Source organism: Pinus tabuliformis, chromosome 8, assembly GCF_031772625.1.
Source record: "Pinus tabuliformis cultivar Carrire ecotype Pingquan chromosome 8, CPIR1, whole genome shotgun sequence".
Taxonomy (NCBI): domain Eukaryota; kingdom Viridiplantae; phylum Streptophyta; class Pinopsida; order Pinales; family Pinaceae; genus Pinus; species Pinus tabuliformis.
In genome coordinates, this window is record NC_142294.1 from 334,723,718 (window position 1) to 334,750,758 (window position 27,041).

The window sequence follows — 27,041 nt, forward strand, 5'->3', positions numbered from 1 at the left end:
AGCTTCTAAAATTTATTTTAAATGGAATAATCATCACCTTTCCTACGTTGGTCTTAGATTGAGGAAAATGGAGTCCACCAACCAAGGAGTTCCCCTTGGAAGAAATCCTAGTCCCTTCTCCTCTTGGGGAGATGTTAGTGCACCCCATATGGCCACATTGTCGCTTCCAGGATTGACAATAGGCTTGCCCGTATGGCTTTTCTCAACCTCCGTCATTCAAAACACCGCGGTTCCTGAACAATCAAGTCAGCAACTAGATGATTCTAGGATTACCTCCCAACCCTCTGCTTCGTCCAATTCTTCCTCTCCTCCTTCCTCTTCACTTGATAAAGCTGGTAAAGCCAAAAATCAAGTACCTGAGAAGAAGAAGGAAAAGAAGAAGTAAGAGAAGAAGAAGAAGGAGCCAAAGGCGAAAAGGGGTAACCAAGCATCGTCTAGCGAAAATCCACACACTGCACTGACGAGGCCTAAATCACCATGTGTCATTTGCAAAGGAGACCACTATCATCGAGATTGTCCTTGCATCCCTCAGATCTTAAGGGACTGGTCTCCTCTTTTGCACAACCCGGTGTCGTCAACCTCTGATGATCATGTTGAAAATACACCATCGACTAGTGAAAGTGAAGCCCCTGGACAAAAAGGAAAAAGAAAATTTCCTTGTAAACTATGTGAAGGCGATCACGCCGTACACTGTTGTCCCTTCTTAGACGAGGCTAAAAGAGTTTTGGATGACCGTCCGGTTTCACCATTACGGCTCCCTCCTAGATATAAGAAACTCTTGCCAAGTTCGTCACTAGTTGAAAATCTGGCTGACCCACCCAGGTGGTCGGCCGAAGTATCTATCATTGAAGAAAAACCATTTGAATCCATACTAGACGAAATTCAAAAGGTCGAGGCGGTAGTTGACCCAGTCTTGCCTTCATAGGTTCCATCTTCAGATAATACAGTCACAGAAGAGAACAAGGATGACACCATCCAAATTCTTTTCGTAAGCACAGACTCCGATGAACATGGGGGAAATTCACCCATTCCTTTACCACAGGAAGGAAGTTAGTTAGAGTCGTACCCGGCCGTATATTCGGTCCCACCTCCAAGCAACCTAATTGTTTCATTTGACTGGAATCTATTAGGCAGACCCCGTTTACTGGCTAGTATACCATTCCGAATCATTGCTCAAATATATAGAATGGTTATGGCCGGTACCATCATAGATGAAGGGGTTTCTGTGAGTATCCTTTCCTTGACTACTTGGAAAGTGCTTGGTTCGCCATCACTTTTTCCTGAGATGACAAATCTAACAGGCTTTGACAAAGGAACCAGTCGACCGTTAGGTATCCTTCCCAATGTGCCCATAACATTAAGAGGGAAAACCGTTCATATGAATGTAATGGTAGTCCAAGGACCCCTGGATTATAATCTACTCCTTGGGCGAGACTATATTTATTGCATGGGAACCATTGTCTCATCACTCTTTAGAGTAATGTGTTTTCCGCACGAAGGAAGAGTGGTCAAGCTCGTAGTCCAACTTTCATTCCCCGGTTCACACATAGCAAATAGTCATAGACCATCCCTGAATGGTCTTTTCATGCAAGGAATGTCTCATCAATCCCCAGTCCATCCACCTGAGGAGCACGAGTAATTCGGGGGACATGACTGAAACCCATGGGGCATGCACCCTGGTCTGATTTGGCAGGAAAACTCCAGGTATAGCATAGGTTTCTGCGAGAGATATATGACTAGTCTGACACTCCCGTTCGAAATTGGAAAAGGGGGTTGGACTGGAACAAGATTCCCTCATCAAAGTTATGTGGGTGGAGGCGTCTGCGCCACTCGCCTTTGTCTATTTCAGTATACATCGCCGAAGAAGTGTTTTGTTTGTAGTGTGAATAGAACAATCTTTGGTAACCTGAAATAGGTAGACCTTTCTGGCAAAACAAATGTTTTGTCTGCGAAATTGCGGGGTAACCTTGAAACTCTATGTCTCTATACCTGGGGGCATGCAAACCTTTTGGCATGCAAGCAAAGAGTGACCATTTATTTTTTAAACTTGTAGGTCCTCTAACCCTTTAAACTCGTAGGATTGGTCGTTTCCTAACTTGCATAAAGAAAGGATGTGGGGCAAAGCTTTGAAATAATGTCGTTTTTATATATGAGACATTCTTATTATATGACTGGATTAATCGAGCAGTTTTAATGCAGAATTCATGCTTGTTAAAAAATAAACATAAGCAATGACCAAATGTTTCCCCCAGCGTTTAAGCTCATTAAAAAATGAACCAATTTCCGGTAAATAACCATCGTGAATGTAGTACTTCAGCCTTTGAAGCCTTGGTCATGTTCTCATCATCACCTCCACTTTGTACTGGCCGATCATTCACCTCCACTTGATTGTTTACCCCTTTTCAGGAACAGCTGCGAAGAGTGATTCTATTAGACATCCTTGTAACACTGTCGTGATTGGGAAATTCCAAACCTTACATGGAATCAGCTGCTACTCGAATTTATCACTCGTTCCTCAAAAAATGAGTCTCCTTTAAGCTCTTTTCTGTTGACTCATAAAATATGAAAAGATTTCCGAGCCATTGGCCTCTCCAGCTCGTTAAAGTGACCGAAAGTGCTATCCCTCCTTTAGATTTTAATCTTTCTGGACCTGAGGGATTATTACACAAAAAGATCGAGCGCTTGTTTTCTTCGGCTCGTTAAAAGTATCGAAAATTGATCCCTTCTGTATTGTTTTATACTTTTTCGGACCTAAGGGATTAGATGACGAAAAAGGATTTTTGGAGTTTCCTTTACGTCCCTTTTCAGACTCTCTAAAATTGAAAAGGACCGAGTTATATTTGTCGTTAAACTCGTTAAAACCTAATAGCGACAAACTTGTCGATAACAGACAAGAACGAGTTTCACTATCACTAGGCTCGTTAAAACATAGCGATGGGTTTGCCCGAAGGGAAAATTATAGAACAAGCATATGTTATCCTCCTCAAGCTTGACAAAAATAAAGAGGTACTGGTCAGCAATGACTGGGGAAAAATTGGGAAGAAAACTTGAAGAAACTTTGTTGGTAGCGAGTCGCTCTTGAACATGACACTTTCACTCCGCATCCAAGTCGGGTTGGGTTGTTTCATTCATCGGTCACATCACCATGGTCACATCACACCATCCACATTTGGGGTTAATGCTACCAATCCATCATGTCAGTGTCGCCGATATGTTCAAGATTAGTCACTCAGAGAATTCACCTGTGTCTCACCCGCTGCAATACATTTACGCTCCATTCTTTCTTGACCGCCACCTTGAACCTTATATCACCAGATCGTTTTCACCTCCATTAAAATCATTTGCTCCGTTCCGTGTCAATGATGTGGGATTCATTAAGGCCCTCCTATGACGGATCGCTTCTTGTCGACATCAGCTCATTATCTAAGAAGTCGATCTAGGAACACCCATTTCAGTACTTTGAAGCTTGCATACCTCAATGGCAAGTTTCTCACTTCCGGCGACAGGTTTACATCAATGGCCTTCGACTGAAAGATTTTGCGTGGTGTTCGACACCAAGTCCCTTATTCACACAACATGAATTGTACTGCAGTATCTTGAAGACCATTATCATTATCGGTGATTCCTCTCGTGCCTGTTAACAACTTACATCATTGGCTGGTAATCAGGCGATGTCTTTCCATGTTCGACTCCAGAACATCTCTCACATGGATCGACTTGTACTTTGAGTGAAGATCAAATGAGATTGAAGACCCCGGATCTAGTTTCATCCATCCGGGCTGCGATATATATTCAGGAAAATAAAGACATCAAATATACATCATTGCTGCACAGATAATCATCCAATCTAAGGGATGATGGCTCTACCAGAATCATCAATCTACACTCAGACGATTGTCTATCCTATGTACATGAAAATGAATTTATAAAGCTGAGCATGGGAATGCCTGCCTCAGCTAGATCACAAAAATATTATGAAGATAATGTATTGTATTGTATCTTATTACAGGTATCCTTCTAGCTTGAAAGAACTTCGGATCCTCATGATAAAGCATTTCACCCGACATCAAAAAAGATTAACGACCTCATGCTTTAGGGGGTAAATTTTATAGACATTTTTGGGCACTGCAACCCCAAGCATAAACTTCCATAAACTAAGGGCTCCTAAGTCCCTAAAAGTGTTGTTCCAACCCCTAAAAGAACAAGGTCAATTGATTACAGCTTCTCCCAGAAGTTCTCCATGAAAAACTGCTTAGAACTGGTCAAAACTGGACCATTTCACCTGCTCCATAGGCAAAGTGCGTTGCATCTCACCTAAATACACACAGTACGTCCGTTGCATTTCAAAAAGCTCTTCTATGGGGTGCGATGGGCGAGAAGGGACAAATGGTAGTTTCAATCTGCGAGGTGGAGAAGCATGGAGTCTTCCAGAAACTTCTCCTGTGACACTTGCCTCTCTGAATTCGACCACGGATGAGTAAGAGATCATCAATCTCCAAGTGGAAGCAAGAACTATCAGAGGGAAGACACTGATCAAATCCCAAAAGCTGACTCACCTCCCTTGCAGGCATCTATATATGGATCCCTCATCATAGAGATCCACCGGCTGGAATTTTGCATCTTGTAAGGAATTGTTGTTGGTTTCTTGAGGCAATATCATAGTGTTGGGTGATCTAAGCTTTTCATGAGGTGAAGAAGGGCTCATTTGCTAAGAGGATGATGTTGGGTCAGAACGATTGGTTGTAACTCTCTTGGCTCTTTCTTGATTATCAATAAATCTATTCAAGTTTTCCTCCATACTCTTGTGTGATTTATGTTTTATGCATTTGTATGGTCAATTTACATCTGATCCTAGATTGTTTATGATAATAGATCCATGTTCTCGTATAGTGTTATGCTGCTTTGATTCTACAGGTACTCTGTGAAGCTGGGTATACAAGAAAGCAAGTAGCAAAGGACTATCAGAAGAGAGAGGAATCGAGCAAGGAACCAAGCGCAAGATAGAGGTTGGTCTCCTTTATTATTCTCCCATCTATCTTTCATAAAGGAAAACGAAAGTAGTTTTACTTTGTTTGTTTCTAAGGTAGCTACCAGCCTTAGTGTAGCAGTTCTGCATAGACACTATTCCTGGTAACAGAGCGAGCATCATTGAACTAGTAGAAGATTCTAATTAGGTAAGCCTGATGGTATTTCAGGACAAGAAACACAAGGATGAAATAAGGATATGGGTAGATCTGAGGAAATTGAATGATTCCTACGTACATGATCCCTTTTTGACTCCATTTACTAACGAAGTACTGGATAATGTTGGCGGTCAGGAAGCGTATTCATTCACGGATGGGTTCTCGAGTTACCATCAGATCAAGATCACACCAGAGGATAGAAGTAAGATGACCTTATCTACAGAGTGGGGTTGCTTCCAGTATACAGTAATGCATTTTGGGTTGAAGAACACACAGGTGATCTTTCGTGCGTGGTCATGGTTGCGTTCATGGACTTCATTCACAAGTTTTTGGAGGTATACTTCGATGATTGGACGATGTTTGCTTTGGTAAAGCACCATGTAGCAAGTCTACGCTTGATATTGGATACATGCCAAAGGTACCAAATCGCACTCAATCTAAAGAAATTCGTGTTCTGTGTCCCTTTTGGGATATTACTTGGTCACATGGTATGTAGACAAGGCTTGATGGTAGATCCTGCTAAGATTTCGGTCATAATTAATTTGGAGGCACCAAGAAGTTTGAAACAGCTATGCGCAATGTTGGGGCATACAGGGTACTATAGAAATTTCATCAAAAGTTATGCCCATATTATCGCATCGATGGAGAAGTTACTAAAGAAGGATGCCATGTTTTGTTGGAATGAAGAATGTCAGCAAAACTTAGATGTGTTGAAGGAAAAGATGGTCACCACACCGATCCTAGTCTTCTTAGATTGGATGAAGGAATTTCATGTTCATGTGGATGTGTCATGTATTGTGCTTGGGGCAGTACTCACATAGGCCAGTGAAGGAGAATTGGATCATCCTATAGTGTTTGCAAGTAGGAAGTTGTCTGAATCCAAGAAGAATTATTCAACAACAGAGTGTGAAGGGTTGGCCATGGTCTACACGCTCCAGAAGTTTAGATACTACTTGCTAGGCAGACACTTTAATATGTATAGAGACCATTCTACATTGAAGTACTTGGTGAACAAGACTGTGTTGGGGGGAAAGATATGCAGATGGATGTTTTTGTTTCAGGAATATGATTTCAAAGTTATCGTGATGCCAGGAAGATTGAATGCTGGACCAGATCATCTATCACACATTGAAACATGAGAGGAGCCCACTAATTTGGAGGAAGGACTGCCTGACGCACAGCTCTTTGCACTACGTGTCATGGACAATCACTTTGTATATATCATACACTTCCTAATGACAGGGATGGCTCCACAAGGGTATACTAGTCAACAAAAGAAGGAGCTAGTGGTGTGTGTGACAAACCTTTCTGTCATTGAAGGGAATTTATATAAAATGGGCTCAGATGAAATTTTGTGACATTATGTACCTGAAATTGAATGAAACAACATCCTTACTGAAGCTCATGGTAGAGCCACAGGAGGACATTATGCAGGAAAAGCTACCAAGCAGAAGATTTTACACATTGGGCTATGGTGGATAATGCTTCATAAGGATTCAAAGGCTTATTGTAAGGCATGTGATGCATGTTAGAGGATGGGTAGGCCATCACACAGGGCTGAGCTACCTCTGAATCCACAGATGTCATTACAACCATTTGAAAAGTAGGTGATTAACTTTGTAGTTCCAATTCAACTTCTAGGAAAGAAGACGAGTGCGTGGTACGTCATCACCGCAACTGATTATTTGACTAGATGGGTAGAGGCACAACTAGTAAATGACTATATACGAGCAATAACAAAAAATTTCCTCTTTGAGTATGTGCTGACCATATTTGGTTGCCCGAATATTTTGATGAGTGATCATGGTACACATTTCCTTAATGAGACGATCAGTGCGCTGACAGAGGAATTACAGGTTTATCATCAGAAGGGTATGCCATATCACATGTAGGCTAATTGGATGGTGGAAGAATTTATAAGATATTGGAGAACGTGCTGATGAAGGTCTACAATGCACCAATAAATGACTGGGATGTGTTCGTACTCGTAGTGTTATGGGCTTACAAGATGACTTGCAAAAAGATGACTAGACAAACGCTTTTCAGGTTGGTTTATAGTGTAGAAGCTGTAATGCCAATGGAGTACATTATACCTAGTCTGCACGTAGTGGCATTTATAGGAATGGCGGATCATAGAGCCCTAGAAGAAAGGCTTACATAGCTAACAGAGCTGGAAGATGATAGATTTTTGGTTGGATTCCATCAGAAAGTTCAAAAGAAGCGTGAAAAGGCATGGCATGATTGACACATCAAACTGCGCACCTTCAAGGTAAATGATTTAGTATTATTGTATGACAACAAGTTTCATAAATTTCTAGGAAAATTTCAGATGCTTTGGCTGGGGCGCTATGTCATCAAGGAGATTACCGATGGTGGAGCAGTTTAGTTGGTGAAGTTAAATGGAGAGCCATTTCCAGGGAAGGTGAATGGGAGCTGATTGAATCCATATGCCAGGGATCCGCCTAGATGACTATATGGTGGAAGCATAGTCTTAGCGCTCCAAACAACTGAAAGGAGGCACGGGACTATAAACTACACTGCTTGGGTTATAGAGCTGCGTGGAAGGGTGGAATGTCACAGCATCGGTAGAAGTGCGAAGGGAGTTGCACTATAGGAGGAGAGACCATGCAAGGAAACTAGAAAGTGACCGCTATGGTCATTATTGATGAGTTGAAAGTGGGAAAACGGCTAAATGGAGCGGGGCTAGCTTTTAAGTTGGAATTTAAGAGTAAGATCTTTGAAAATATGCTGCCAATCTAGCATTTATGAACATATTTTGGGGGGAACGGTTGGATTCAAATTCAAATTGGCCTATAAATTACAGATGGCCAACAAACAAAATACACTTCACATTTTGAGAATTGAGGCATTGAGCTATTAAGTGCACATGAACCTTGACTATCTCTAGGTTTTTGTGGCGAGTTCAATATTTGAGAAGTTGCCTAAGGAAACTCAGGAGCTCTTGACTAGAATCATGTTGGCACCCATGGAAACCACAACTGTTGGAGGATCAATGGCATCTGAGGGAGCTACCCCAAAGGTTGTGAGTGTGGAAATGCCTATGGAAGTGCCAAAATCACAGAGGTCACCTAGGTTGAGGCCTATGTAGCCCAAAGAGGGTCCCAAGGCAAATAAGGATAAGAAGAAAGAAAAACAGCCGGTGCATGAGTCACCAAGGAAACACCAGAAGAAGGACAATCCCACCGCGCAGGAGAAAGGCAAGGTGGTAGATTTAGAATATGAGGAGGGCATCAAAGATGTGGATATGGGCACAGAAGACATTGACATAGAGGGTGTAGACCCTATCTCAAAGCTGCCCAAGTATATCCCTCCCTACCAGGGTAAGGTGAAGGTCCTTGAGGACGCGAATGCAGGGACATTTTTGCTAAATACCCTATTGCTACTCAACCAAATCATCTTTGAAGGACTACACTTGGCATGCATTCATGGTCTTAAGCTGGAGGATTTGGATTTTACGGACAGAGAATGATTCCCTAACATGTTGACTAACACTTTTATGACCCATGTGTTTTATAACAATTTTGGTGTCACCACATTGGAGCCGCAGTGGTGGATAAAGGGGGTGGGCAAGGTAGGATTGTTAAACCTACGATGGGTGCCGCATTACCACCGCACACCCATAACCCTGATGGTGATCAAGCAATTGCTATTCTTAGTGCGCAATGGGTTCATGTGGTTATGAGAACTGATACCCATCACAAATATGTTGATCCATAGGGTCATGTTGTTACCGGATTTAGGGTTGAATTTGGTCATGTCATGTGGCGGAAAGACAGGCGAGTGCAACCTGAACATAGGAATGAAGGAAAAATTCAAGCTCACCAAGAAACCACGTGGGTACTCAATTGCCAATGTAACTGAACCTACGCTTAAGGTCACCACCCAGATTTTGGCTAGGAAAATCATGCGAAAGTGTCACACAGATGAGGTGTTGGCACCAGTTGCATCATTAGTGGCCCAGTGCATAAAGGGCGTACAATTTAATTTTTTGTGCTATCTTTATGGTGAGTTCCTCGTGAACTATAGAGAGGCACAAGATGAGAGTAAGACCTTCCATTATGCCTGGCTCTTACTCTCAATTGTGGTGGTTGCATGGGAGCTAGCAAAGGACAGCTAGTTTCCTCCAGTCAAGTCAGAACTCCCAGAAGTAGCAAAGTTCACTTCACTTTGGGCCACCAAGGACACAACGAGGGTCAAAGATAGCAAGATATTTTAGGTGTTCATGGAGGCAAGAATCCACATCGTAATCAACCGCAAGCCAAGGCTCTCACCAACTATCTTTGAACAGATGTTAGAATATGCAGAGTTCAAGGCAAACATCCACTACGTTTCCATCAGAACACAGAAGGACCCTGAGAAAAAATGGTATGATCTTCCATACCTAGCGTCAGATGATCCAATTGTCATGGTCCTTGAGAGTTGGCTAGCATAGTTGCACATGAACTTAGACTTATTAGCTGGATTTAGTATGTCTATAATGAAGTGTAAGAAGGAAGAGGCAAGGTTAAGGATGGAATAGTTGGCCGAAAGGAGGAAGTAGGAGGCCAAGGAAAGAGCTAAAGTGGAGTACGCTACTAAAAAAAAAAAGAAGAGGAAGAAGAATAAGAGGAAGAGCGTGACTCTAATAGAAGTCGGAGGTCTCCTTCATCACAGACGAACGAAGAAGAGCAGTAATCAGGGTAAGGAGGTGCAGACCCACAGACTACTCCATTACGGGTTAAGCACACCTAGGAGCAGGAAAATGTAGGATCACAAAAGAAGTCCAAGTGTAGTAGATCATCACTTCACCCAATCACTTTGATTAAAGGTGATTTGAATGATATCAGGGACACAGTGAGGGATGTGACCATGGAACTGCTGCAGTAGTTCGAGGAGTAACAGAAACAAGCCTTGGTCACCATCCAGACAGATTTGCATGAGCTACAGATCCAAGCCATTCAAGTACAGACTGGTGTGCAAAAGCGTACCATGGCGTCAACTAGTTTGGCACCTGGGACCTCAGATGCATTGGAGCTGGTCCACTCCTTGGATCCCTGTGTTGTCATGTTGTTGGATGTAGCATTGACTACATAAGTATAAGCTGACAAGGCCACTGTGAGTGCTCTCAAGAAGGTTGGGTTGAACTTGGCCGCACTACCAAGTGAAGCCCTTCACACCCTGCAAGACAATGTGATCGCGGAACTTCTGGCAAGAGAGTAGAGTGTGATGAATGTGATCACTGAGAAGAAGGGAAACAATGCCCAAATGTTCATAGAAAATACTTCCGCACTTGATCTCCTTAAGAAGATCATAGAGAAGAATGAGCACACCATATCTGTAGTATCTGAGGCCTATAGAACCGTTCTAGAGCCGAATATCCCAAAGGATGCACTAGTCAGTGCAAGAACTCAGAAGCTCATTGCAGGTGTGTGTGACATAAGGACGGAGCTAGCTAATGTTCAGTTTGAGTTTAACCTTAAGATCATGGAGCTCGAGTTAGTGGCCCAACCTTTGAATCCACCAGAAGTGAGCGAGTAGCGTGAGGCATCTGTTAAGGATGCAGCTACCAAAATATTGAAGGCCAAATTGGGGCCTTGGCTAGATGAAGCCTATGTGCTCACGACCTCCAATGAAGGGAACTTGGCTAGTCTACAGGCTACACAGCGGAAAATACAGGCAAATAGCACAAGACTAGCGATGGAGTAGTTGGTCAAGCACATTAAGAAGACAACAACGTAGTGTACCCCCGAGGTTGCAGTAGTACAAGTGGAGCTGGATGGTCTTCACGACAAGATCTCCATGCCAGCAGAGTGACTCGAGGGTGAGTCACCAGATTTTTGTTGGGGCCCTGTTGGGAATGGGTCCCCAACAGTCAATTTTAAGGTTAAAAAGCCAAGTTTTGGGGCTAAAGGCCCAAATTTTGTATAAAAAATGTAACGTCTCTACATTTTGTGGTCACTGAGTGTGAATATGTAAAGAGTCATCAAGTGTTTCCACTCTTAGTTTGGTAAATTATGTTGGCTTTATGAGATCCACCCTTGGTTCGTAGACCATGGGAATGTATACAAAGGAGAGTCTTAGAAGATTCTAAGGTAGTATTTAGTTCTTAGTAGTTTTTTTGGTAATTGATTGATGTAATGGGTCTGTGAGAGCTAAAAGAGAAGAGTCTTAGTGTAGGAAAGAGGCTCTGCAGCTGAGTGCACAAAGGCCTAGGGTAGAAGTCCGCAGTTGAGTGCGCAGACCCCTACAACTGTGTGCGTAGGGTAGTCAGAGTTTGTAAAGGATATCTAAACATCAATAAAGAGAATTATTATAGAAATACCTGTGTATGAGCTATTTTACTTCTTTTAGGAATGTATGCGATTACGTTATGTTGAATACTAGGTTTATGATTTAATGTTGTATTCATGCAAGAATCTATGTGTTTTACTTTGTTATATGAATGCAAGTAAGAATATATGTTTATGCAAAGATAATCATAATGCATGTTGAAGTTATCCACCACTTTAGCTAATCTGGGTAAATACATTAGTAATAGTAGTCACATAGGCACGTAACTGTCTGAACTGCCCATTTAGGGTACGTGAAGGATGATCGCAGACCTTCACGAAGGTCTCGAAGCTGAATACGAAAAGTATATCGATAAGATCTAAAGGGTCTGCGTGAAGGAAGGATTAGGGTATAAAACGACATCACTACCATCTCAGGGCACAGAAACTTGATTCCTGCATCCCCCCATTTTCTTCGAGTGAGACTTCAGTCCACGTTCCGCGGATTTATGTGAAAAGGGACAGTAGTATAGGGATATGCTTGGCTAATTAATGTTGAACCAGGGTCAGGGCCCATCAAGCCAATACCTTCCAAAGTTTATTGCAGTAGTTTTTACTTGTGGGGTTTAGCTCAAGTTTACTTTTCTCACTATGTCATGTTGAGGAAAGCTTTGTTTTTTCTCTTCAATGTGGAATTGAAGTGCTTTCCTACTCATGTAAACTCATTTTCAGTTGGATTATAGGGTCTTTGTATGAGACACCTTGTGTTGTTGTTTTATGTGAGAGTTATTTGCAGGAGAACATTTACTTGATGGGGAAATAACCACATGTGTCATCAGAAATTTTATTTGTTGCTTTTTCTATTCAATATAGGGAGTGGTCTATCTATGTTGGTAGGCCCAGATATGTAATCTAAGAGGGGTGAACCCCGTCAAAAAATATTTTGTTCTAATCTTCATGTATGTCTGTATGAGTTTTGTGATATTGTGTTGCTTATGCTTAATTTTATATGTGACATCTAACTCATAACTTCAAGAAACCTTTTGGAAAACATGTTTTGTGTTAAGATCCATTTTTCCTTGCAAAGAATTGGAGCATGGTCCTTGTTTTTGGAGAAGATGAAATTGACCACCTCCTCCATTTTTAGATAACCAAGGATCCAAATCCAAATGAATAGGAAACACACCACATAAATTCCCCATCACCATGACATCTCATCCATGCACTAGGCTGCACTCAAGTTGTCATAAATTCTAATCACACCAATGCATCAAGTTGTGTTATGAGAACAACTCATAGAAATATAGAAAATATAGATTAGTGTCTTAGAAATAAGCGTCTTCGAGGGGGCAACCTCCTTTACATTACACAAATGAACAATTCTTAGATGATTCGAACGAAAAAACCTTCTTTCTATATATAGGAGTCTAAGGGGTCACAATATAACCAAAGCCGGCCTAACAATAATAATATAAAGGCACAAAAATAATAATAGTGGGATTCTATGGGGCACAATAATAACAGTATGGGGACAATAGGGGCACAACAATAACAATAAGGGATACAACGACAATAGTAATGGGGGAAACACTAGTATTATAGTGACCTAACATGCCCCTCTCCTTCAAAAAAGTTTTGTCCTCAATGCTTGAGTAGTTCTGGATGCTTCTATATAAAATTCTCATCCTCCCATGTGGAATCTTCAACAGGTAAGTTCTTCCACTTAATGAGATACTCTGAAATTGATCGATTTCATAGCTATCAAGTTCTTTCTTCTTTGACTGCTTCAGGTTCCAATATTATTTTTCCTTTCTCATCAAGTTCTAGCAATATTGTTTGAACTGAAAGCTTGTCACCTATAAGCTTCTTTAGGCATGAAACATGGAAAACTAGGTGCACTCGGGAAGCTGTAGGAAGCTCGAATTTGTATGCCATTGTGCCTATCTTTTGCAACACATTGTACGGAACATAATACTTTGGTGATAATTTATTATCCTTCTTAGCTTGATTGAGGAACATTTGTTTATATGGTTGTAATGGTAGGAAAAACCAATCACCTACATCAAAACTTCCTTCACTCCGATGTTGATCTACCTGTTGTTTCATTCTATTCTGCACCAAGGTGAGGTTATCCTTTAAGACTTGGAGAACTTGTTGCTGATGTTCGATGTGATCTTCCACTGCTTGAACCTTAGAATTTTCTCTTAAATATGATGTGATGAATGGTGGATGATATCCATAAAGTGCCATAAATGGGGTCATTTTTGTTGCAATATGGAAGGAAGTGTTATACCACCATTTAGCTAGAGGCAACTATTTGACTCATCATGTTTGTTTATTAGATACAAGGCAATGAAATTACCCTTCCAAACATTTGTTTACTATCTCAGTTTTCCCATCAGATTGAGGATGATAAGATGAGCTATGAGATAACTAAGTACGAAGACAAGAAAATAATTCTGTCCAAAAAATTCTAGTGAAAATGGGATCTCTATCACTTACAATAATCTTTGGGTTTCCATGTAGCTTCTTAATTGTTTCCATAAATGCAGTAGAAACTATACTCACTTTAAATGGATGAGATAATGCACAAAAGTGTGCATACTTGGTAAGTCTCTCAACTACCACCATAATAACACTCTTTCCTTCAGACTTGGGTAAACCTATGATAAAATCCATTGAAACCTCCTCCCAACATGGCCTTGGAATGGATAAAGGTTGTAATAGTCTCGGGGTCTTAATTGTTTCAACTTTATTTTGTTTGCAAACCAAACATTCCGCCACAAACTTCTGAATATCCAATTTAAGGCCATCCAAAAAAAAATCCTTCTTAACCCTATGGTAGGTTTTTAGAAATCCTAAGTGCCCTCCTAAGGGAGAGGTGTGCAACTTCCTAAGAATCTTTTGTTTGAGTTATGAATTCTTACATAGGTATAACTAATCCTTGTACCATAACGAATCATTTTTCTAGCTAAGTGTATCAGCTATACTAGGATCTTGTTGTATCTTTTGAATGAGTTCCCACACTTCCTCGTTATTCTTCCATTCATCCCTTGCTTCATTTATCCAATATGGTTGGACAATAGAAATGGTGCAAATAAATGCTTCCACATCCTCATCCTTTATTGAGAGTGCATTTGCCACAATATTTTTCTTCCCTTTTTTGTAGATGATTTCAAAGTCATAATCCAACATATTTGTGACCCATTTTTGTTGATCTTCCGGACGCTAAAAAGTATTTAAGACTATCATGATTTATTTTTACCTTCAAGTGTATTCCCATTCGGTAGAGTCGTCATTTATTAAGTGCATGTAGTATTGCCAACATTTCCTTCTCATAAATAGCTTTCTGTAAATACTTTGCTTTGATTGGATGACATTCAAAGGCAATGGGCCTTTCTTGTTGCATCAAAACAACACCAATTCCATTTCCTGAGGCATCACATTCCACACTAAAGGTTTTCATGAAGTCTAATGTAGCTAAGGCTGGTTCTTGTCGCATTGCCTCTTTAAGATATTCAAAGGCCTTCGTTGCTTCTAGATTCCATGAAAATGCATCTTCCTTCAATAATGTTGTTAGAGATGTTGTTATTCTCCCATAATTCTTAACAAACTTTTGATAATACCCTATCAATATGAGAAATCCTCATAGATGCTTTATGGATGGGGGAATTTTCCATTCCTTAATGGTTTTAATTTTGCTAGGTTATACCTTAACACCTTCATGAGATACAATATGACCCAGATATTCCACCTCTTGTACTCCAAAAAAACATTTGGAGATTTTTACATATAATTGTTTCACCTCCAATAGTTTGAGCACCATGTCAACATGTTGGACATGATCCTTCGAAGACTTGTTGTAGATTAGTATATCATCAAAAAATACTAACACAAATTTTCTAAGGAAGGGTTTGAAAATGGAATTCATCAATCCTTGAAATGTAGAAGGTGCATTAGTAAGGCAAAAAGGCATGACCAAAAATTCATAATGACCCTCATGAGTTCTAAATGTTGTTTTTGGAATGTCTTTAGTCTTCATTCTAATTTGATGATATCCTAAATGAATATCCAACTTGGTGAAGTAAATTGATCCATGTAATTCATCCAATTATTCATCAATGATAGGAATGGGAAATTTATCTTTAATAGTGAGCTTGTTGAGCTCCCTATAATCTGGACACATGTGCCATGATCCATCCTTCTTTTGAACCAATACTACTGGAGCAGAGAAAGAGCTTTGACTAGGTTGAATTATACTAGCCTCTAGCATTTCTGTAATCATACATTTAATTTCAGTCCTTTGTACATAGGGATATCTATAAGGCCTGATGTTTTGAGGAACACTTCCTGGAATCAAATTAATAGCATGATCATGATCACAAATATGTGGGAGGCCTTTGGGAGTTTCAAATACCTTGGAATGATTTTCCAAGACTTTTTTGAGATCTAGAGAAATGGGTGATTTTGATGTGGGAGCCTCTAGTGAACATAATTGTGCAATTATGCCTTGCTCTTCTTTCTCTAGAAGCTTTGTCATTTCGTTAGAGTTGATTATCTTTCACGATCCCCCAACGATACCCCTTAATTCAACTTCCTTTCCTTATGAAGAAAATTTTATGAAAATTTCTTGAAAATTAAAAGCTATTGTCCCCAAGGATTGTAGCCATTGGACTCCTAATACAACATCAACACCACCCATTGGAATGGAAAGCATTGGCCTATTCAATACATATTCTCCCATGGATAACTTGATATTATGGCACTTTCTTGATCAATTTATGGTTCCTCCACTTGCAACCATCACTTGACACTATGGTGCCAGAAATAGGAAGAAATTCAATTCCTTGGCTATCTTACAATGAATAAAATTATGGGTACTTCCCGAATCAATCAAAACCATTACCTTTTTCTTCTTGATATGCCCTTCTATCTTGATAGTTTGAGGAGTGGTAATTCTAGTCAATGCATTACAAGATATGGTCTGATTCATTTCTTCTTTTTCTAGGGTTTGTTCCTGGTGTATATCCTCTTATTTTGACATTTCTTGTTCCTTTTCTTCCTCCTCTTCACAATCTATGTAAAATAATTTCTTCTCGGAACATTTATGACATTTAGTTTGTTTGCTATCACAACTGTAACAAAGCCCTTTCATTGTTTTTTCTTCCAATTTTTGTGGTGTCAACCTTGTAGGTTATGGATGGCTAGGGGCAACAACACTTCCATCTTTATGATTGTGATTGGTAGGCTTCCTTGTTTCCATAATTTTGCTTTCCATTTTTCTTTCCAACTTGAATGCCTTTGAAAGAATAACTTCGGCGTAAATCACATGTAGATAGACATTTGTCGATGCGTTTCGAACCAACTAGTGTGGTTCATCGTCAGGACAAGTTGAAGAAACAGATCCAGCTTAGCGTGATAAATAGTCTGAGCAGAGTCTCCAACGGCTAAATTGACTAACAGCTAATTTTTACCTTAGGACCCAGGTCAAATTATTATTTATTAATTTAATAATATTATTATTTTATTATAATTTTTTTTATTATTATTTATGGAAATAAGTTAAATTAGGTAAAAATATATAAATAATTTAATGGTTGGTTTAAAAAAGGAATTTATTTATTTATTTAACTATATATATATATATATATATATATATATATATATATTATATATATATATATATATATATATATATATAGATATATATATATATATAGATATATATATATTAAAGTTATAATATTAGGTTATTAAGATAAAAGTTAGGATTAATAATTTCAATGGTTAGATTGAAAAGATAATTTATGAACCACACTGGTTGGTTCGAAACGCGTCGACACAAGATTGATTATGTGATTATGCCGAAGATTATCTAACATAATTTATTTATTTATTCAAATTATTTAATAATAATAATAATTATTATTATTATTATTTATATATATATATATATATATATATATATATATATATATATATATATATATATATATATATATATTAAAATCATAATATTAGGTTGTTAAGTGACGAGTATTTTCATTCAATAATAATTTAATGGTTAGTTTATTTTTATTATTATTATTTATGGAAATCAGTTAAAAATATATAAAAATAATTTTAAAGGTTGGTTAAAGAAGAATTTATTTATTTGTTTAAATTATTTATTAATAATTATATATATTTTTTAACAAAAGTTGTAATATTAGGTTATTAAGATAAAATTTAGGATTAATAAGTAAAATAATTTTAATGGTTAGATTAAAAAGATAATTTATTTAAATTATTTAATAATTATTATTAATATTCTCTCTCTCTCTCTTTTTTTTTTTTTTTTTTTCACATGTGGTTCACGGATACCCATGGTCAATGGGCAGCCGCTGCGTCCACGGTAAGAACTGGGTAGCTCATACCCCGAAGGGGAGCACACCCCTCGGCCTATGCTGACCTGACCCCAAGAGCTTTCGGGAATTGACCCTGTGACCTCCCGATTGGCGAGGCACTGTTTTGACCGATTGAGCTAACTCTTGGGGCTCTCTCTCTCTCTCTCTCTCTCTCTCTCTCTCTCTATATATATATATATATATATATATATATATATAAATTAAAATTATAATATTAGGTTGAGAATAATAATTTTTAATGTTTAGTTTTAAAAAGTAATTTAATAATTTAATAATCAAATATATATATAATTTATATATATCATTTAAAAATAAATAAATAAATAAATAAATAAATAAATAAATATATATATATATATATATATATCTATATATATATATATATCTATATATATATATATATATATATATATATATATATATATATATATATATATATATATATATATATATATATCATTGAATGCCTTCACGAATGAATTTGGTTCCCAAAAGTGAACCTCATGTTGCATGTTATCTTTTAAAGTCCCTATGAACACATCAATCCTATGCTCCCCTAGAATATCTTTTACCCTTATATTCAATTTTTGGAAGTCCTCAATGTGCTCCATCATTGAACCCTTTTGTTTGAGATTTATCAATTGGCTAAAAAAAGTGTTTCTCTTTGTATCCCCATAATGTGCTATCATTTCATCCATAAAAATAGCCCAAGTGACAATTTTTTTACGAGAGAAAAGCCATCGATACCATACAAACTAATTTGGTTCCAAATATAGAGTTGCAATGTGTACCTTTTGTGTGTTTTGCTCGTTATGGAGATCGAAAAATTGCTCCATCTGTAGTATCCATGTTTCAGGATCCTTGCCATCAAACTTCCTCATATCTTTCTTTGGAACATGGTGGTTCTTTGATCCAACATTAGCGTCTATCAAATCATGATTAACATTTATTTTCTTCTCATCATGGTTTTCCTTTACTACACTTTTGCCATTAGTAAGCATTTCTTGTAGAAAATTTTTCAAATCTGTCTTCAAATATTCCATTCCATCCATCTTAGCTTCGACACCATCCATATTAGCTTCCATGTCATTCATCTTAGCTTCTACGCATTTATTTAAAACATCCATCTTAGCTTCCATGCCATACATCTTAGCTTCTATGTCTTCCTTTAAGCCATCCATCTTAGATTTTGTTACTTTTTGTGCGAGTGAAATTTGTTGCGTTTGGTCCTGTAATTTTGATATATCATGCTGCATTTCTTCCTCTTCTTCATGAATCATGCTAGAGCTTTCAGTTTTCTTACTAGGTGTTTCCATTTTCTTTCTTCGGGACATCAATTACCAATAATAATGCTTCACTATGCCCTTTTAATTCCTTGAAATTATTTTTTCAAACCAAGCTTATGAAAATATTAAAATAAAAACTACAAACATTTTTGCAGTTTGTAGGAGCTCCATATTGAATTTGATGTATCTCTGAAATTGTAGATCTCCAAGGTCTGAAATCTCTTCCCACAATAACCCTTTGAGTAATATTTCTAACCCTGCAAGTTTGATCAATGTTGGATTCTCCAATGAAGAGTTATGTCAAATCTCCCACGATGACCTGAGTATAGACTTGTTTAGTAGAGCTAACTTGTACGATGTACCTCAGCTCACTATTTCAACCTTAGGTTCTAGAAATGATACCCAAAAATACCACAATTTGTTCTCTTTCTACAACTCCCTATGAAAATTCAATCTGATGCTTAGAGAAAAATTTATGTCAATTTTCATAAGGTTACTTGTTTGGAATGTACTTTGGGGGTCTACAAAAACCCTAAATTCCTTAGATTATATCTCCAAAAATACAGAGGGACAAGATCTTAAATTTGGGCTCGAGGTTCAGCAAGATTTCATCTAAAATGGGTTTTTTTTTTAGCTTCTGAAAAGTTGCAGAAAAAATGTTATAGAGAAAATTCCATGATGACCTATTTGGAGCAGTGAAAACCTAGAATCTAAAGCTCTAATACCAAATCTTATGAAACCAGCTCACAAAAAGATAGATCAATGCCTTAGAAATAAGCCTCTTCGAGGAGGAAACCTCTTTTTCATTACACAAATGAACTATTCTTAGATGATTCAAATGAAAAAACCTCCTTTCTATATATAGGAGTCTAAGGGGTCATAATATAATGAAATTCAACCTAACAATAATAATATAAAGGCACAAAAGTAATAATAGTGGGATTCTATGAGGAACAATAATAATAATATGGGGACAATAGGGGAACAACAATAATAATAAAAGATAAAACAACAATAGTAATGCAGTAATCACTAGTATTATAGGTACCTAACAAGTTGTCATAAATGCCAACATATTGATGCCAACACACTGGTGCCATCTTAAGAATGCCAATTGTCCAACAGTCGTCAATGATTCGGGTTTTGCAAGAAACGAAATAATATGTAGGAAAGTAAATGGAACACACATACATAAATATAATAGAGATTAAAATAATATAGTGGAAAACCAACGTCTATTAATAAATGAAATAACAAAATAATGGAGAACAAAAACTAGCTAGAGTGGTAGTAGATATTTATAATAGAGAGAGATGGTGGCTACATGCATTCACAAAATCCATTAAAAGAGGCTGAAAACATGTACTTTTAATGTAAATAAATGACCATAGAGGTCCAAAAACCTAACCGTATAAGATGAAATTCCAAAAATTTTTTGGGCTTCAAGGTGAATAGTTGTTACATGAACTTCACGAGGGCACAATGTTTGCATACAATGTACATTTGGGATGCATCATAGCTCATTCAAAAGAAATATCTAAGAACTACAACTTTTTACTAGGGCCAGTGCATCTCATGGAAACCCTTGGCCCCTATAATTTCAAGAAAGCATCATTTAGGGCTTCAAGATGGTCTCGAAAGTTTGGGTCCCAAAATTATTAGAAACATCGTGAAGGAGAAAGATAACCACTAAGATAGTGGAAGAGGTGGGTGACCATTAATATCCACCTAGATCATAAGGTTATATATCATATTATAAAATGATATGTATAACTAACATACTTTCATAGTTAGAAATATGCAATGGTGGTATGCATGCAAAATAGGGATGACATAAAATATTATAAAGAACACCCAATTGGTGGCCAATTTTGAGTCAAATCTCTAATTGAACTTGTTGAGCATACAAGGTAGTACTCCAATGAAAACAAAACTAGTAAAAAAAACACTTGTCTATCTCATTGTATTTTTTTCATATTTCATAAATTCATTTACTATTTTTATTTTTCAGACATGTCAAAATATACTTGTTTATGTCATTAAATTTGTTCATATAATTTTTTTACTATGTTTTTATTCTATTTTTCTTGTAAATTATGCAAATCATATTAAAACATTAACAAACTTTGTGAAAAATCTCTCAACTTTATTTCGGATAATTTTTAAAGCAGTATTACTCTGTGACATAACTATGAACACGGTAAGCAACTCAACAACAAAATTTAATCTATGGCCTTAGCTAATCAGAAAAACTGAGATTTTATTGAGTAGAACTACCATTATCCATGTACTTTGAATTTAATTATGGTTAAGTAGACTATAATTGATAGGATGCAAAATAATTCTTGTAAAGGTTGTCTTGGAGTGTGTTCCAGTTTATTGGTGTTCAATCTCCCATGAGCCTAATTGTATCCTCAATAAAATACAGAAAGTAAGTTTTCATTTATTTTTGTTAAGATAAGGAAAGCATGAGGTATTTTGAAAAACGTTGGTAGGATGGGGGGTCAAGAAAATTTTCTTACTTAATAAAGCCATGGATGCTTACAACTTGTGGGTTTTGGTGCACAAATATGCTCTCTAGGGAAGGATTTTAAAAGAAAATTTTATCCCATCCTTAACATTTGAATATGGTTTATGTATCCGCACAAGTATTCAAAATGACCAAATTTCTATAAATAACTAGTCCAAGCATTTCCTCTCATAGGAGATTGGACAGTTTAACGAATACGATACAGAAGAAAGGTGAATCTAGGACAATATCCTCGGGTTAGGGATGAGGAAAACTTACTCCTCTCAACTTCTCTAACATAACATTTACACCAATCAAGAAGGTTCTTTCTAGCTAATGTCTTGGCTCAAGCCCCACAATTGTTAGGAGAGATGGTTTGAAATCGCCCTTAGACATGGGAATTTCTAGCTAAGAAGTAGAATAATGGGATCCTACATAAACATCATTGTTTAAAAATACATAAGTCTATATAATGACATAAAATGTGATTTGGTTTGGTAACAAAATCCCAGAAATGAGGACTTTACTGCAAAACTTGGTTATGATACCTTAATATAATGTTTTTTCATTGGTTATTTTTTTTGGTGGACTATGATATGGGAACTCCATGATCCACTAAGATGAAAATTTTTCCTTTAGATAGCCTTAAATAATAAACTATGAATATGGGACAACATATTAAATATTGTCTTGGTAGGCCCAAGAATATGATTATTATGTATATTTTCGAAACAAACTATCTTAGATCTTTTTATTGCATGTCCTTATATAATGTAGGTTTGCAACAAGGTATTTGAAAAGCTTGGTACAAAATTCCCATGGTTATGGTCTGAACTAGTGGAATGTTTAAAATATGGTAAAGGAGATTGCGTTATTGCTCCTTTCCAATATTTTCCCTACATTTTTATCATTAACTTATGGTGGGAAATGAATATGAGTAATTTTTCACTCACAATACATTTTGGTATAAATCAGTGTTTGTCTAATTAATAAGATTGCTACTCAAATAAAAGTTGCACTGGATTTTAAAATTAAAAGATTTTTGGTAATGTGTTATCTTGTTCAAGACATTCTCTAGGGATTTTTCAATGGTAGAAGGGCATCAATGGGGTAGAATTTATAACAATGTGGACCTTGTTATCTAACTCTTCTGTAAAACATTTAAAATAAGTTACCAGTAATCCATGAATCTAAGCTACTAGTAGTTTGGGAAAACAATAAGGTAGTTGTTGAAAATGTTTTCCTCCATCTTGTACTTAAAGATCTTCGTGAATCATTGCAATGATTCAAATGGACTTCCTTCACTGATGTGCTCAAAGATTTCAATGCTAAAGTGGATGTTCTTTCCAAAGAGGCCATAGAGATGACTTTTAGCATTACAAAAATTCTTGATGGATAAGAGCTTGACCATATGGTCTCTTATTTGTAATATATAACTTCACATAGTTTTTTTATATTCCTCTCAACTACGTATTTCTTTATTTTGTCTTTATCTAGGAGGAATGAATACTTAGGTAGACATATATAAAGAATGAATAATTTTATTGGATGTAATATGGGATGTTATTTGGTTCACTCTAGGGATGTAAGAGTCAGTATAGGATAGGGGGTTACTCATGATTTCTTTATGAATTCTAATGTGTTATTGTTTTGTATTTTTGAGGTTGTCGGAGTAAATACATTGGACAACATCAAACCACTTTTGAAGCTGGGATCTAGCCTTGCCAGCTTTAGAGAGGGATCTCTCTTTATAATTTAGCTTGGTTTTTAAGTTGACTTTAGGCTAGTTATGATTATGATTGGTTGCTTGTTTGAATTTGGTTGATTGGTTGGTTGATTTGATCAAATCACTTTCTTTCCATTGCGTTATGGAGTCAAACAAAACTGGAATGCTGCACCAAAAGTTCAAAGGAGTAATAAGAGGGCAAGCTAGTGAGATTTATTAGATCTTTTAAATTAAATTAAGGAATGGAGAAAAGGTGTGCTTCGGCATGGATTGAAAAGAACTTAATAATTTCTCAATTAGACTTCAGAAGAAAACATATAGATTGTAAATGCAATCCAAATAAGGTGTTCAAAAACATATCTTATTTTTCACATCTCCTCTTTTACAATAAGACTTCAGATGCATAACATAAGAAGAATAACAATGAAAACACAATTACTGTAGGAAAAGCATGACCAATACTTCATAACACAAGTATCCTGTGAAGAGTATTTTTATCAATGGTGCTCCAACAACATGGACAAGGTACAATGAGTGATAGAAAGTGTTACAATGTTCAGGAACCAACCCTCAATACTTCAACAGAATGAAGTATTTAATTTTTTTTTACAAAAAGATTACAATTAATGCCTCAGTGACATGGCATTCTATTATTGACTTCAAACTAATAGAAATGAAATAATGCAATCAAAAGAGATGAATTTTATGAAGTGATTTGAACATCTGGCATTGCTTTGGAGGAGAACAGTTGCTGAGTGGCCACTATTCAGGTGTTGTGCTAGTGAAGCTGACCTATTCTTTTAATCCTGGAATTCACATAACTTATCCCACCACTCCTCATCTGGAATGGAAATTTTTGTTACCTTGTAGATCTCATCTACCTTAGTATACCGAACAAAAGTAGGTTTCACTACAAAATCATGTTTTATCTCATGTTGGATGAAACTCATGTTGTTGATAGCTTCATAAAAATCTCTCCCTATCATAACACCTTTGATGTGGGAAGACTTGGCTGTATCATTTGCAATGTCTTGGAGCTTCTTCTTGTAATCTTCTCTGGTCATCAATTTGTCATTGATCATAAATAAAGAAGGAAGACCTTTCTTGTTCAATGCTTCTATTCTTCATGAAAAACGTGTTCACTACTACATCCAAAGTGTGACATTTCTCTATCAGCTACACAACCAAGTTCTTATTTTTTAGAACTTTATTTAATTCTAGGATCATTTTTGTTCTACCATCTACTCCCAGATAATCTAGCTCATATCTATTTTTGGAATTGAGAAACTTTATGAAGTTGGCTGTGGCAGGCATTTCTCCTAATTCAGCATTGATAGTGGAAATGTTTTGCTTTGCTTTCTCCATCAATTGTGATTGAACATTGGCCAATGTAACCAGCAAGTTAGACAAAATCATAGCAGCATTAGTGAGAGTAGACGAAATCATATTCCCAGTCTGCTTGTGAATCTCCATTTGGTCAATGGGATGTATGTCTTTCACATCAAATTCAAACGATGTCTTCTTGTAGTATAATGCTACCTTGGGCTAGGGAATATGTGCTTGGAGGAATGCCATTTTCATTTTACCTTTCTATGAATCAAAGGATGACAGCAGTCTGCTTTGAGAACTAGAAGTATACTTCAAGAATTGAGTGTATGTGTTAATTTTGAAGGCCTCATTCCTCACTTTAATTTCCTTGAAAATGTCAAATATACTCTTTTTTGTCTCCCCTATAGTAGATGTGCTGGTCTACATAACTTGTTGTTGATCCTATGAAGTTATGGAGGTAGCGGGAGTGAGTGTAGTGTGATCAGCTATCAATGAGGAAATAAGGGGCTCTTTGGAGGTGATAATGTTATCCTTTTCTGAATCCTTTCTGGGGCTTAGTTTTGAATTGAGCTTGGCCTTCTTCCTATACATGATTTCGAAGCCTTCACTGGAAATCTCAGTCCCTAAAGGTGACTCTTCTTCTCTACTTCTCTTTGTTGATTTCTACTTTGTGATAGGAGTTTGTACTATGGAGGATGACACTAGCTACTCCTCGACCTCTTGTAGGTTTTTCTCAGTCCATTCTATTTGGTTCTTATACTTTCCTATCACTAGTCTGGCTATGTCAAAATAAGCAATAGATTTATTTTCTACTCTTAACATAGAAATGACCCCTAATGGATCATATGACCAGGTGAAACTAAGGTTGAACTACATCTCTTTTAGTATCTTATTTGGTTCTTACCCTAATGCCCTGTTGTTGCAAATCAAAGGCCCTATTTGTGTTTTGATTTTGAATTGATACTTCTTCTTGGCAGCTATAAAGTGGATCTCATCCATATTGATCAATTGCCTGATATATTCTAGAGAAAAAATCCTCATTGGGAGGAATTTTGGTAGCTTGAAAGGGGCAGGCTCATACCCAAATATCCTTAGTTCTATACAATTCTAATAGAGGTACCAATCACTTATCTAAACTTGGTTTGATAGCTGCAAAACTTTCTAATTTCTTCATTGATCCTTTGCTCTGACTTGCTGCTTAGGAGAACGAGTGCTCGATGTACAAATATTTCTATGAACTGTTTGTATGAGTTTTCCTTTTGTTCCTTCATCACCAGCGTAGTCCATAAGATGACTGACTGTTTATTTCCTTCTTCATCCAGTTTCTGTAAGGAAATCTTGATATTGTCTCCATGAAAATATAAAAACATATAAACCAATACAAAAGCATATTTGAACACCTCCTCAGTCTAGAATTTGATACTCTGCTCATGAATAGAATTGGCAAGAAACTGGCTAAAATTGAACAAGATTGAAGGCTTGGAATCAGTAGAGAAAATGGAAATAAATACTGTAATTGCCTCATTTACCCACTAACCTAAGTAATAGCGAAGGAGGTATGAGATGACTGTGATAATTTTCTTGGCTCTCTTAGGGAAAATAGAGGATGGACAAGGAGGATTTTTCTTTGGTAATGGGGCATCATCTGTCAAGAAAAGATCAAGGATTTTGGGTCTCTTAGCAAAGTCCAATTTCTGATACAATTCAACAAGTGCTTCATGGGAAAAAGGAGTGGAATTCTCTACTGTAGGGGATTGCATCATTTGGTCTATAGATTGAGGAGTGATAGTGAACAAAATTTCTCCAGTGGGGACAATGATAGCTCTTTGACTAGGAAGATAGCGAGCATGACACTAACTAACAAATTCGAGGGTGTTGTGGGTACAAGGAAAAATATAGTGGGGAAAATTAGATTCCCACAGTTGAATATCATCAGATTTATCTATATAGTTGTCATTGAGCTAGCAATACATCTTGAAAAGGTCAAATTCATAGAGGGTTTCATGGATCTTATAGTCTTTGTCTACCAAAGGTATGTGGTGAGAATCAATGGGAGGGTGGATCATAGGACTCACAGGTTCTTCTGGCCCCTTGTCTTTCGGAGGCATGGTAGGCTAAATTGAGAATTAATGGTGAAATTATGGATGGTACAGGCTTAGAGTGTGTAGAGAGGATTTGGAATATGCAAACAAGAAGACATGGTACTGGCCTAAAGTTGAGTGAGCAGGAAATGTTCCCAACCAGATGAAATTGTTGTAGTTCAAACTCATATAGCTGCAACAGAGCAATAACAATGGAAATGTGAAAGTCAGTAACTGGTGAATGAGCAACA